Raw genomic sequence first — 13,030 nt, forward strand, 5'->3', positions numbered from 1 at the left:
TGTAATGTGTTAGAACTACCAGCAGGTGGGGATAAGAGACCGTTAAGGTGTTTGGTGCCACACTCCACCTTCAAGTTTAAAACTAGTGTTAATGGAGGGAGTTTGAAGGTTCAGTTTGTTCCACGACTGCATTTCACTCACTGCCTCTGTTTGTATCTCTGTCACTGCAGGACCAACATGGAGCAAGAAGTCAGCGCTCTCAGGAGGCCGACAAACCTCACAGAAGAAAGAGAGAGAAAACATACACCTGTGATGAGTGTGGGAAGGAATTTACTGGGAAGGCTGAACTAAAACGGCATCAGGTCATCCACACTGGAGAGAGACCGTTCAGCTGTGACTTGTGTGGAAAGACTTTTTCCTGGAAGGGTTACCTAAAACAACACCAACTCATCCACAGTGGAGTTAAAGCGTACAGCTGTGACATTTGTGGAAAAACTTTCAGCCAGAGAGGAACCCGAAATACACACCTACGCATTCACACCAGACATGATGTGTACTGCTGTGAACAATGTGACAAATACTTTGCTACAGACGCACAGTTACAACAACACACGTTTACCCACACTGAGGGACGACCTTATAAATGTGACCTGTGTGAGAAAACCTTTAAATCTCCACTTAACCTGAGACAACACCAACAGATTCACACCAGAAAGAGACTCTACAAGTGCAGTTACTGTGAGGTATGTATTTATATTGTTATCTTGTCATTTTAGCCTGACTGTTTGGAACAACTCTGCTCATTAAACTGTGTTAGCATGTTAGCAATTCTAGTGCATGGAAAAGCAGCTCTGAGTGATTATTCAGATTTTCATGTCAGTTATGATTTTAGTATTACTGTAGTATTATTGTGGTAGTATTGTAGTTATTGCAGCGCAGTAAACTGAGTGTGTTAACTGAAACAGTCAAATGTAATTGGACGTCTGCAGAGATGCTCTTTATTTCAGGCGACGTTCAGGATACAATGTTGAAGGACTGACTTACACTGTCTTTGTGTCTTTGTTTAGAAGCAGAGCGACACAGATGGATCCAGTTCTCAACCCTGTCATCACTGTGGTGGTGGGAAAGACTTTCGTTGTGACCTCTGTGGAAAAACTTTCAGTTGGCAAATTACCCTAAAAACACATCAACGTAGACACACTGGAGACAAACTGAAATACTGCAAAGAATGTGGGAGAAGCTTCACCAGATCATGTGAATTAAAACAACATGAACTGATTCACAGTGGGGTTAAAAAGCACGTTTGTGATCAGTGTGGGTCATCCTTCAACTCTGCATGGGGGCTTAAAACACACAAACGAGTCCACACAGGAGAGAAACCATACAAGTGCAGACACTGTGACAAAAGCTTCTCATGTTCAAGTAGTCAAAACAAGCATGAACGTGCACACATGGAAGGAAACTACAGCTGTGACCAATGTGACAAGAGCTTCAGGAATCTCAGTTCATACTCCACACACAAACGATCCCACGTTACTAATAAACTGTTTCACTGTTACCAATGTGCCCAAACATTCACCTCATTGTCTGCTCTGTTCAAACATCAGCGTGATCACTCAGGGCTGAAATCACTCCCATCACAGTGAATCTGAAGAGACAGAAAGATCCTCTGGTTTCAGTGTCAGACTCACAAAGCTTGAGATCAGGCTCCACAGAGTTCAGATAGAATCATTTAAACTTGTGTTGAACTGAACTGGTTGCTGGGCTGAACTTCTACATAATACAGATTTACATGGGATCTTATTTTCTGTCGTTTTACTGAGTCAGTTTTGTCCTTTTTTCTCTGTCCTGGTTTTGGTCGTCTGTAAATAATTGAAACTCAGTCAAATACAGTGGCTTGCAAAAGTCAACTTTTGAACTTTTCCACATTTTGTCACAATTACAGCTGCCAGTCTTTTAGGGTATGTCTCTACCAGCTTTGCACATCTACAGACTGAAATCCTTGCACATTCTTCTTTGCAAAACAGCTCCAGCTCAGTCAGATTAGATGGACAGTGTTTGTGAACAGCAGTTTTCAGATCTTGCCACAGATTCTCGATTGGATTTAGATCTGGACTTTGACTGGGCCATTCTAACACATGGATATGTTTTGTTTTAAACCATTCCATTGTTGCCCTGGCTTTATGTTTAGGGTCGTTGTCCTGCTGGAAGGTGAACCTCCGCCCCAGTCTCAAGTCTTTTGCAGACTCCAAGAGGTTTTCTTCCAAGATTGCCCTGTATTTGGCTCCATCCATCTTCCCATCAACTCTGACCAGCTTCCCTGTCCCTGCTGAAGAGAAGCACCCCCAGAGCATGATGCTGCCACCACCATATCTGACAGTGGGGATGGTGTGTTCAGAGTGATGTGCAGTGGTAGTTTTCCGCCACACATAGCGTTTTGCATTTTGGCCAAAAAGTTCCATTTTGGTCTCATCTGACCAGAGCACCTTCTTCCACATGTTTGCTGTGTCCCCTGTAAGGAAGGAAGTATTATTTTTCTGTTATTTGTATTATTTCCATTTATTATTTCATTTTTATGTATTCGATTTTTATTATTTTGTTATTACTGTTGCATCATAATCATATAACAAGCATTTGCATTGACGCATTCATTGAAGTATTGATATTGTATTCATAGGTTTAAACATATTGGCACCCAATTAATTAGTCTTTAGTACAGGTCCAGTAAGAACCACTTTAAACTGTGGAGTTGAATCTATAACCCAAAATGCTTTTGAATGCTTTTATAATCTTAAATGTTTATATGCAGACTGCATGGTGACAGGAAGTATACTCTGTGCCAAAGTGAGACAGGAAACTGCATGTTTGCAGGGCATGCTTTTGCAGAAGTGAAACCGAAAGCAGAGTCTGAGTGTAAGTTATTTTGAGCAGGTTATTTTGTATTATCTTTTATGCATTTATATCTTTGATTAAGCTTTTAGTAGAGGTTCTTGATTGAAACAGTTGTTTAATACATTTTACATATAAGTCAAGATTATTACACACTGGTTGCATAAGCAAAGAGGTTAAAATAGGGTTAGCACATACACACACATACAGTTAGAGAGGTTCATTTGCTTCCAGTGACTGTGTTTCTGTGTGTACGTGACTGTTTGATGAAGAAGCAGGTGCAGGATGTGAGAGCTGAGGTGGCTTGCGGGAAACGGAGAAGATGGAAGCCAGTGTCCTTTAATTGTGTCACAAGTTGTCAAATAGAACATTTGTGGTTTTGAGTTGACGTATCCATGTATTGTATTTGTGAACGCAAGAGGGGGCGTTAAACCCCGATGCTATAAGACGATTGTCTTGTGTATTTTTGAGCGGAGATCTACAGCTGATGTTGCTGTGTACATCTTCCCACGCTGCGTGTTTCATTAAAATTTTCGTTTGACTCCACTTGACAGGGTCAGTGTGTTATTCCGATCTCCTCCATCTCTCTCTCCTTAAAATGAACCTTAACACCCCCACATGGCTTGTGGCAAACTGCAAACGGGACTTCTTATGGTTTTCTGTTAACAATGGCTTTCTTCTTGCCACTCTTCCATAAAGGCCAACTTTGTGCAGTGCACGACTAATAGTTGTCCTATGGACAGATTCCCCCACCTGAGCTGTAGATCTCTGCAGCTCGTCCACAGTCACCATGGGCCTCTTGGCTGCATTTCTGATCAGCGCTCTCCTTGTTCGGCCTGTGAGTTTAGGTGGATGGCCTTGTCTTGGTAGGTTTACAGTTGTGCCATACTCCTTCCATTTCTGAATGATCGCTTGAACAGTGCTCCGTGGGATGTTCAAGGCTTGGGAAATCTTTTTGTAGCCTAAGCCTGCTTTAAATTTCTCAATAACTTTATCCCTGACCTGTCTGGTGTCTAAATCCAATTGAGAATCTGTGGCAATATCTGACAACTGCTGTTCACAAACGCTGTCCATCTAATCTGACTGAGCTGGAGCTGTTTTGCAAAGAAGAATGGGCAAGAATTTCAGTCTGTAGATGTGCAAAGCTGGTAGAGACATACCCTAAAAGACTGGCAGCTGTAACTGCAGCAAAAGGTGGTTCTACAAAGTATTGACTCAGGGGGCTGAATAATTACGCACACCCCACTTTGCAGTTATTTATTTGTAAAAAACGTTTGGAATCATGTAGGCCTGAGCGATATGGCCTAAAATCCATATCACGATATAATTTGAAGCACGTGCAGTAACGATATATATCACGATATATTCATTTCTTATGTATAATGTATTTTCCACACTATAAGGCACACTTAAAATCCTTTAATTTTCTCAAAAATCGAGAGTGTGCCTTATGTATGAATTGACCCTGTGCATGAGAAAATGCTAACTTCCTGGTTTGAGGCCAGATGTGGGGTTGTACATTTCCGGTAGCTTTACTTTGCGGTCAATCGCTACTGCGAAGATATACTCCAAAATCATGTCCAAAACTCGAAAACGGAAAGAGGAGAAGGTGGGAACACTCACCACTGTTGTGTCATAAAAAATCTAATGATCAATTTTGACGTTTAAAGAGTTTAGATCGATCAGTTGTTTACATCACTCAACACAAGCAGAACTGCATTACAGAATCAGAAGACACATCGTCCCCATTCAGAAGCACATCTCTGTATAGTGACTGGTCTTATGATTTAAACAGGCAAATGTTCAGCATTCAAACTACAGGTGAACAATAGTCAAACCAGATGTTTACCCATTATGTCGATATCAGCTAGTCAAGTACACACCTACACAGCATGTTAACAAACTACGAAAAAAAGGCACACAAAAAAATGAACGATTGCTGGAAAGGGTTTCTATACATTAGTATTTACAAAGGGTATGTTGTGTGTACAAAAGGCCCCGTAGTTATGGTTTTATTCTGTTCAGTTGTTAGTTCACCTGTAGTTTTTAGAGTGGCCAGTAGAGGTCACCCCACCGCTTTGTATGAGAGACTATGAGCAGGGAGAAATGTGGGCAAGGCACCTGTGCTTTTCTACTCCAGATTACCAGCTGAGAATTGGTCATTCCGTGAGAAGTGTGCGTTAATGAGCAACAGACCACACACACACACACACACACACACACACACACACACACACACACACACACATACGCATACACATGCCCACGCATCTAAACCTGTATGCAATACCTGCTCCTCTGTTACCTTCAACTGTGTGAAGTCAATACAAGAGTCTAAACTATCCTCGGTGTCTTCATTGTCTCCCTTCTGAACATTCATCCTGGCCTTGAGCAGTGTTCTGGCCGACACTCCGTGGAGTGGTAGCTGCAAACTTGAACTAGCACCTTACAGTCCTCCCAGTCCAAGCTATCTACCCAACATTCTGACTTACCTTCAAAATTACAGTGGTCCCTCGCTATAACGCAGTTCACCTTTCACCTCGCTGTTTCGCAGATTTTTTAGTGCAAGTTTGCATGCTTTTTTTTTTTTTTACATCACATTGTGTCCTGCGTCCTGATCGCTGCAGACGATCTCCTCCGTGACGTCTCTCCTGTACAGTACAGAATCGCTGCATCGATCGCTAGCAGTGTGACTCTGAAGTGCAGTACTGTATGTCCACGATATCCACGTGTCAAAAAATAAAATTGGCTACTTGATTTCACCTGTCGCTGGTTATTTTTAGAACATAACACCCGCGATAAACGAGGGACAGCTGAGAAATATAACATTTGAATCCCTTTTCTCTTTTGCTCTGAGGCGCGGGGGAAAAATATCGACAAGTCGATGAACATCATTTACAGATATATTGGGTAAATGCCCAAGACATCTATAGAAATGTAAATCGCCGCTTGATTCATTCATTTGCTTAACTTGTTTTGGACCGTAAACAAGGCGTGAATAGGACACCGGAAACAAAGCTCCACACAGGAGTTTCCGCACCGGAAGTAGCATATGCTAACGTGCACATAGTCAATTCTGGTTGTGCTTACTGACCTCGAACCGATTTTGGCGTGCAGAAATCTGTTAAAAAAATGTTTTGATGGATTGTCACAGCATTACGGCTGCCGTAGTGAGGAGCTTCGCGGAGTAATCTGGGTCCAAAACTCCGTCCGCCTCAGGTCCCAAATCAAACGAACACGGAGAGTTAAAAATGGTCTAAATTCTTTAATCTTTAATAAAATGATCAGTGTTGCTGCTTTACCAGGTGTAACAATTAAGTTTAACATCCAGGCATCCATGAAAACAGAAGTTATTAAATTTAATGGAGTTACAAGTTAACAGGAAGTTAGCTCGCTAGTTTCCACCTAAACATGACATACCATGTTCTGACAGAGAGATTTTTGAAACGAATTCAAATGTACAGCTCTGCTACCACTTCCAACATAAATGAAGACAGAAAACTAAACACCAGTGATGTTTGCAGGGTGACTGAAGTTGGACTACCTGGTATATAATGTTGTGCTGTTGTGCTGTTGTGAGGAAGCGCAGTTTTTGGCTTTCCCCATATTTCAAAAGTGCTTCATCTCTTTGCTATGACTGTCGGCATAATTTGCAGATGATAATGGCTGTAGCCGCTGCGATGCTTTTGACCAAAACAGGCGTGGCTTGATGATATCATCAACATACGCTATTGCGAAAGAGCGGTATAGTCAAAATCTCTATCGTTGGCCAAATTTATATCGTTTCTTTTTCTTTTTCTTTTTTTCCCCCTGTCCCGTTTGGATCTTTAGCCATCAGATTTGTTGTCTTAAGGCCAAGAGAGATGCCAAGCGGATTTACTTTACCAAGTGGATCATCATGGCCTTGCCATATTGGTCCATTTGATTGACCTTTATTATAATTATGTATTTATTTTATTTTCGGTTGTTACAGTCGGGACAGACATGACTGGGGGATAGGACTGGGAGAAAGAATGAAAGAAAGAGAGGGAGAGAAAGAAAAATAGAGGGGAGAAGAGATGGTGAGAAAGGGGAGAAGAAAGAAAGAGAAAACAAACAAAACACCTGGATCACCTGTATGGAGAAAAAAAACAAGAGAAAAAAACAAACAAAAAACAGCAACATAATAAATACAGCACCATCACAATAAACTAGCTAGCAGTAGATAACAGTAGATACTAATTATTAAATGTTATTGTGCAGCACACAAGATAGATAGCACACAATGTGCTTTGAGGTAGCAGCCAAGAAAGGTGTAGTTTGTGTCTGTGAACACCCGTGTGTACACCTGTGTGGATAAGCATGCTTGTATTCCAAAGGTTTCTCCATGTAACGATCTGCTAGGGAGTGTGGGGAGCCATAGCCCCGTCCCCCAGGGCATGAAGCAGGTATGGAGGAGATCCAGGCCCCAGACATCCAGAGGCCCCAGAGTACAAGGACCCAAGGAGGACCACCAAAGGGGGGGAACCGCACCACCCTCCTGGGAAGAGCTGAGTAGAGCCCCAAACAAGAGGTCACCCAGAAGCCACAGAGCAGAGGCCAGAGGGGGTTGCAGTGGCGTGCCCGCGGGCTTTGCCGGCAGCCAGCTGCGCCAGAGAGGACTGAGCTTCAGGCCCAGAGGCCAGAGGCCTGAGGGCACCCCACCCCAGGGAAGCGGCCCAGCCGGGCCACAGGCGCCAGGCCCCGCCAATCGGCCACCAGGAGTGAGCCGGTACATACATGAGCGCCCAGCCCCAGTCGACAAGAACCACCAGCACACCAACGTCTGAGGGCATCAGCCACCGGCAGGGAGTGTGGTGAGGGGAGATAGGCCTCCGTACTTTGGAGGGCCTGAGATGTTCCCAGAGAGGTCGAGTCTAAGACCCAACCTGACATATAGACACAGACGAACAGGCGCACGCAGACTCAAACGTGCATTCCCACCCCCATATACACAACCAAATACTCGGCACTTACCCAACGTGTAGACAGACACAAATAGACACTGCACAGACAATCACACTCCCCAAACATACTCTATATCCCAGGTCCAGGTACCTCCGCCCCCAGAGGGGCAAGCCGCACCTAGACCCAGGAGGTGTAACCCTTCTCTCTGGGATGGAGGCAAGCAGACCGCTTCCTTATCTGCAGTAGCAGGGAGGCCCCGCATCCCAGACCCCAATCTGACGGCCAGCACCTCCTCCCAGCCCCCAGCCCTGACGGCTAACAGAACCGGGGTGAGTGAAGACCCCAAACCTCCCTCTGCCCGCTCATATGTAGTGTTGCTGTGTGCTGTTCTAAAGTGCATTTAAAACACAGGAGGGCATGGTGCAGAGAGCAGCACGGCTCCTCCCGAAAACCCTCAGTGTCTATATTTATATTGTTTCTATCGTATATCGTTTATATCGCCCACCCCTAGAATCATGTATGATTTTTGTTCCACTTCTCACGTGTACACCACTTTGTATCGGTCTTTCACGTGGAATTCCAATAAAATTGATTCATGTTTGTGGCTGTAATGTGACAAAATGTGGAAAAGTTCAAGGGGGCCGAATACTTTTGCAGCCACTGTAGTTCATTGTTCTCCAGCAAAACGTTTTGGAAACTCATGTTTAACCTTTAAAACTCTGACATGTTTTAGCACACAAGGCTTCATCGGGGAGTTCACTCATGATTGGACCATGAGAATAAAGGTTTTTAGTTTTTTCAAAGAGAGTCTTGGAGCTGTTTGATGTTTTTGTTTTTTCTGAAACCACCTGAAGGAAAAACAATTTTTCTTGCTTTATGTAGTGTGGAAGTTTTTAATGTTTCTTTCATCTGTGATGTTCTTGAATGTGTTGACATGAAGATGGTACAAATAAACTGTCCTTTTAGCTTTAACTCCTAATTTACTCATTATTTATGGATGTTGCACAGCAGCAGTTTCTTGATTAACACATGGAGGGCTCGGGATCTGATGGTAAATAATGTTTTGTGTCCTTGTACACATCATACAGCTCAGCTGTTCCACAGATGTCAGGTTTACACAGTGGGATGGTTTGTAAGAACGCAGCTCTCCTGTGGATAAATCCTTACTCTTAGCCTCAGGACCTCACACAGTCCCAGCAGGTTTGGTCAGAAGATTTATCCCTTATACCAAAACTTCACAGAGTCTCCTGGCTGAACTGGCTGCATGCATCTCTGAATGTAAATTGGTGCACTATTAATAGATCACTCTGGAACTGTATCGTCACCCTAATTTGTCCACTTAGTAAATCTCACTCATGGCCAAGAAATTGAAATAAACCTTGTTTCCCTGCTGGATAGTGATCCACTGTCACGGTTTGCCGGTGCAAGCCGTGTGGGAATTATTTAGGACCAGAAGCAGCAGCTCAGGTGCAGGTGAGTATTTATTGACAGGAGTACAAATAAACAGAAATGGCGGGTGACATGAACAGGAATACCTAAACTGGGTAAAACTAACAAAACAAACCAGAAACGAAGATGCAGGGAGGTCCGGGGAAATACACATGGAGAGACGCAGGGAGACCGAGGGGAAACAACACAGACGAACCAGCAACTACTAAGACAAAAGACACGACTAAAATACACTCAGAGAACACAGGGAGATTACACACAAGTGGGGGACACAGCTGGGAGAGATTAACCTGACGAGACAAGGGAGGCAAACTGAAAACACTCACATCAGACGCAGACCTTCACAATAAAACAGGAAACACATACACGCAATGACACAACACACAGACTGGGGAACACAGAACATAGGAACATGAAACGTGAACAGGGAATGTACAAGAACCCCAAAATAACCAAAACCACAGAATAATAACATAAACACGGAGTCGCGGACTCCAGATCATGACATCCACTGTAACTCTGCTCCTCCTTCCTGTTTAGGATTTCTGTGACTGAAGTAAAATTCCCTCCATCCATCACTTATCCCAGCTAACCCAAAGTAAAATAAAGTTTTGCTCATCTTAAAAAAGCATTACAATAATGGGCATTACCAATGCAAACTGAATAATACAGAAAATTAAAGAATAGACTTTGATCAGTTAATAAAGCTCATGATTTTGATTCATTGTGGCTGCTACACAGATACTTCTGGGTCACTTCTCTGAGTTAGGAACCTTCCTACTACCATTCACACCCATGGTCAATTTCAAATCATCAGTTAACCTAACCCTATGCATGTTTCTGGACCGTGAGAAGCCACCAGAGTACCAGAGAGAACATAAGCAGACATGGGAAGACTCCAGACAGAAAGGCCCTAGACTGGATTCAAACCCTGGATCTTCTATGATGAGAATTTCCTGTTCTTCCACATCTCAAAGGTTCGTGTTGTGCAGCCTCAGCAGAAGAAGAAGGGTGAGATTAGAGCAGTGAGGAAATGCAGCGGTTACATTAATAAGAAAGATCAATCGGTCTTTCTGACTTCTCTAATTGTATTTTCTCAATTTCATCAACTGCAATGCCTGAAACATGTTTTTGCATAATATCCTTTGTAGCATGAGTTGTACAGCCATAATTTATGGCTCAGTGTGGAGAGCACATTTGCAGTCTGCTGGCAGTCTGGGGACAGCCCAAGACTGCCCAAAGCTCTGGTGTTGATGAAGGCAGCATACAGCGTATGTGGTCCAGCTGGTCTGTGGGCCTCTCTTGCATGTGCTCTTGTTAGTCTGTCAGCTGCACAGAAGAGTAAAGTTATAACAAACACAGAGCTGAAGTGAAACCAAGTGTTAAAAACAATGAATCGTGTCCTCTGCAGCCACTGTTTCTGCTTTTCATGCTGTGTTTCTGGTCTCTGGAGTTTTTTCACAGTTCTCCTGCTCCCGGTGAATTCAGCTGTCACCTTCCCTGCTCATTTCCACTTCTCAAATATATAATAACACAGAAAAGTATAGTACTGGTCAACATTTATTACTAATCTTGTGTTGTTGTAATGTTTTTACAACTACTCCCAGTTGGATGTCAAGCGCTATTACCTCCAATGGATGGTAGAGATAGACTCAGTACAATAACAGAAGATATTATGTAAATCTTTATTATTATGTTTGTTATTATTGGAATGATTAAAAACTAGCTGAGGGTGGATCTGGACTCTGCTGCTGTCTGGGTGACTGATCTCACAGCTCCATCACTAAACTGTGTCTGATCTGTTTCTTCATATTTGATCTCAGTTATAATAATTAATCACATCAGTTGTGCTGCTGTTTTCTCTGTGTGTTGAAATTCCAACCAGGAAGCGTTGTTATGAGTTTTCTGTCTTTGGCGATGTTTAGTAGCCTGCAGACCAGGACTACCCGACATAGGAACAGTTTCTTTCCCCTCGCCATCTCCCTTCTAAACAGTTGACCTGTCACACTGCTTCCACTGCCAGACTGCAACTGCACTTTATGTACATTCTGTAGTATTCATTCCATCTCATTTCATTTCTGTATTTTATGTATATAAGTTTAGATTGGCTATTTATAGTTGGTTTACACAGCTTTGTGTATGCATGTGTAATGTATATATAGACATGTGTGTGTGTGTGTGTGTGTGTGTGTGTGTGTATGTGTGTGTGTGTGTGTGTGTGTGTGTGTGTGTGTGTGTTTTACATTGCTGTGCTTGAGAGCCACCATCTACCGGAACCAAATTCCTTGTATGTGTCTGCACATATACTTGGCCAATAAACACGATTCTGTTTCACGTATTATAGACCAACAAGTTATTCATAGCAGTTTAAATACGAGCAATCGGTTTTTGGCAGACGATCATTTATTGGCACAACACCAGTCATTCATACACATGTACTGTATCATATAAAATATATAAACCAAAGGTCTTTGAAACTTATAGAATCTAATCTTTGGTTTCTTTTACATAGCACTTTATCAAACTGTTGTCTGCTCCAGAGTTACAAGTCTTATACTAATAATATAGCATCCACTTGCTTGCATATTTCTGAAAACATCTTAGTGGTGTGGCAGCCACGAGTGAGCCAGCCCTGCAAACCCTGTGGATGGACGATGCAGTGGACAGTGGGAGGAAGCATCCTAAAGCTCTCTTTGCAGACCACCCTGTGTGATTCTCCACTCGCAGACCAGAAAAGACAAACCGCAGGTTGCAGCACCCCATCCATGTCTGATCTTGCTCGGGCAGATTCAGCAACACTGCCAGAGACTTCCTGTAATCTATTACAGTTGTTCAACTCAGGTTGATCCTGTGTGAACAACTGTAAATATTGTTTTTTCATCTTTACATACTGTGTATTTGAAATATTCTTGTTTAAAGGTTTTTGTTATTTACTTTATTGCTATCAAATAAATATCCATGTAATATTGTTCAATGTTAGCGTTATGTTCATACATGTTACAAATACCTGTAAATTAAATTGAGTTCACTGACAATTACCGTTTGTTTTAATTAATTTATTAATAACATAAACCTTTACACTAATGCAACACATATAACAACGTAACAAATATATCCAAATAAATAAATTTCTCAATGCATAACTTATTTAGGAACTAATATTTCTAGTTCCTCTCCCTGCTCTCTCCTCAGTCTCCCTGTGCTGCCGCATGTCCTCTCTGCGGTCTAGCAGCTTATCATCTCTATCCCTTTGCCTCTTTCTCCCTGTTGTGGGTGGCTCACTTTTCTTCCTCATTGCTGTCGTTTTGGTCACCCACTGCTGCACTTGGCCCTGGAGTGTCTTCAGGGAGAGAGGAAATTAGGACAGGAGGCCTAATGGTATCACCTCATCCATGAGGGCAAACCAGGGCCAAGTAGCAGCCGTGGGCTTCCCGCTGACTCCCTCTCACTGACTCCATCTTCTCCAGAATTGTCCTGATCACTAGTGATGTGCGATACCACTGATTTCCTTTCCGATCAGATACCAAGTAATATTCAGGGTGGTATCGACGATACTGATCCGACGCTGATACTTTGTACAAAAACTTATTTTATTTATTGTATCTGAAATTATAGCATCAAAATGATTACAGGACATCTGTTAAGAGAATATTGTATGTTTTGATCAGTTACATGAAATGTATTCTTTTTATAATTAAGCACATGTCTATGTGACTTTTCACCTAGTAACTTGTGTGATGAACTTATGCAGCTACTAACCGCTTCTTGTCTTCAGAGAACAGAGAAGTGAAACCTCAGCTCTTTTACAAGAACATGCAAATGTAGA

The 13,030-nt window shown here is 42.5% G+C and overlaps 1 long non-coding RNA gene across 1 annotated transcript; it reads left to right on the plus strand.

The window, feature by feature from the left end:
• The first annotated feature begins 233 nt into the window (after positions 1–233).
• On the plus strand, positions 234–1,484 carry LOC112844740 (uncharacterized). Its single transcript, XR_003217485.1, has 2 exons — positions 234–683; positions 1,008–1,484. It is a non-coding gene; the product is annotated as an uncharacterized LOC112844740 (long non-coding RNA).
• The last annotated feature ends 11,546 nt before the right edge of the window (positions 1,485–13,030 follow it).

The sequence above is a fragment of the Oreochromis niloticus genome, unplaced genomic scaffold (genome assembly GCF_001858045.2).
Source record: "Oreochromis niloticus isolate F11D_XX unplaced genomic scaffold, O_niloticus_UMD_NMBU tig00001116_pilon, whole genome shotgun sequence".
NCBI classification, from domain to species: domain Eukaryota; kingdom Metazoa; phylum Chordata; class Actinopteri; order Cichliformes; family Cichlidae; genus Oreochromis; species Oreochromis niloticus.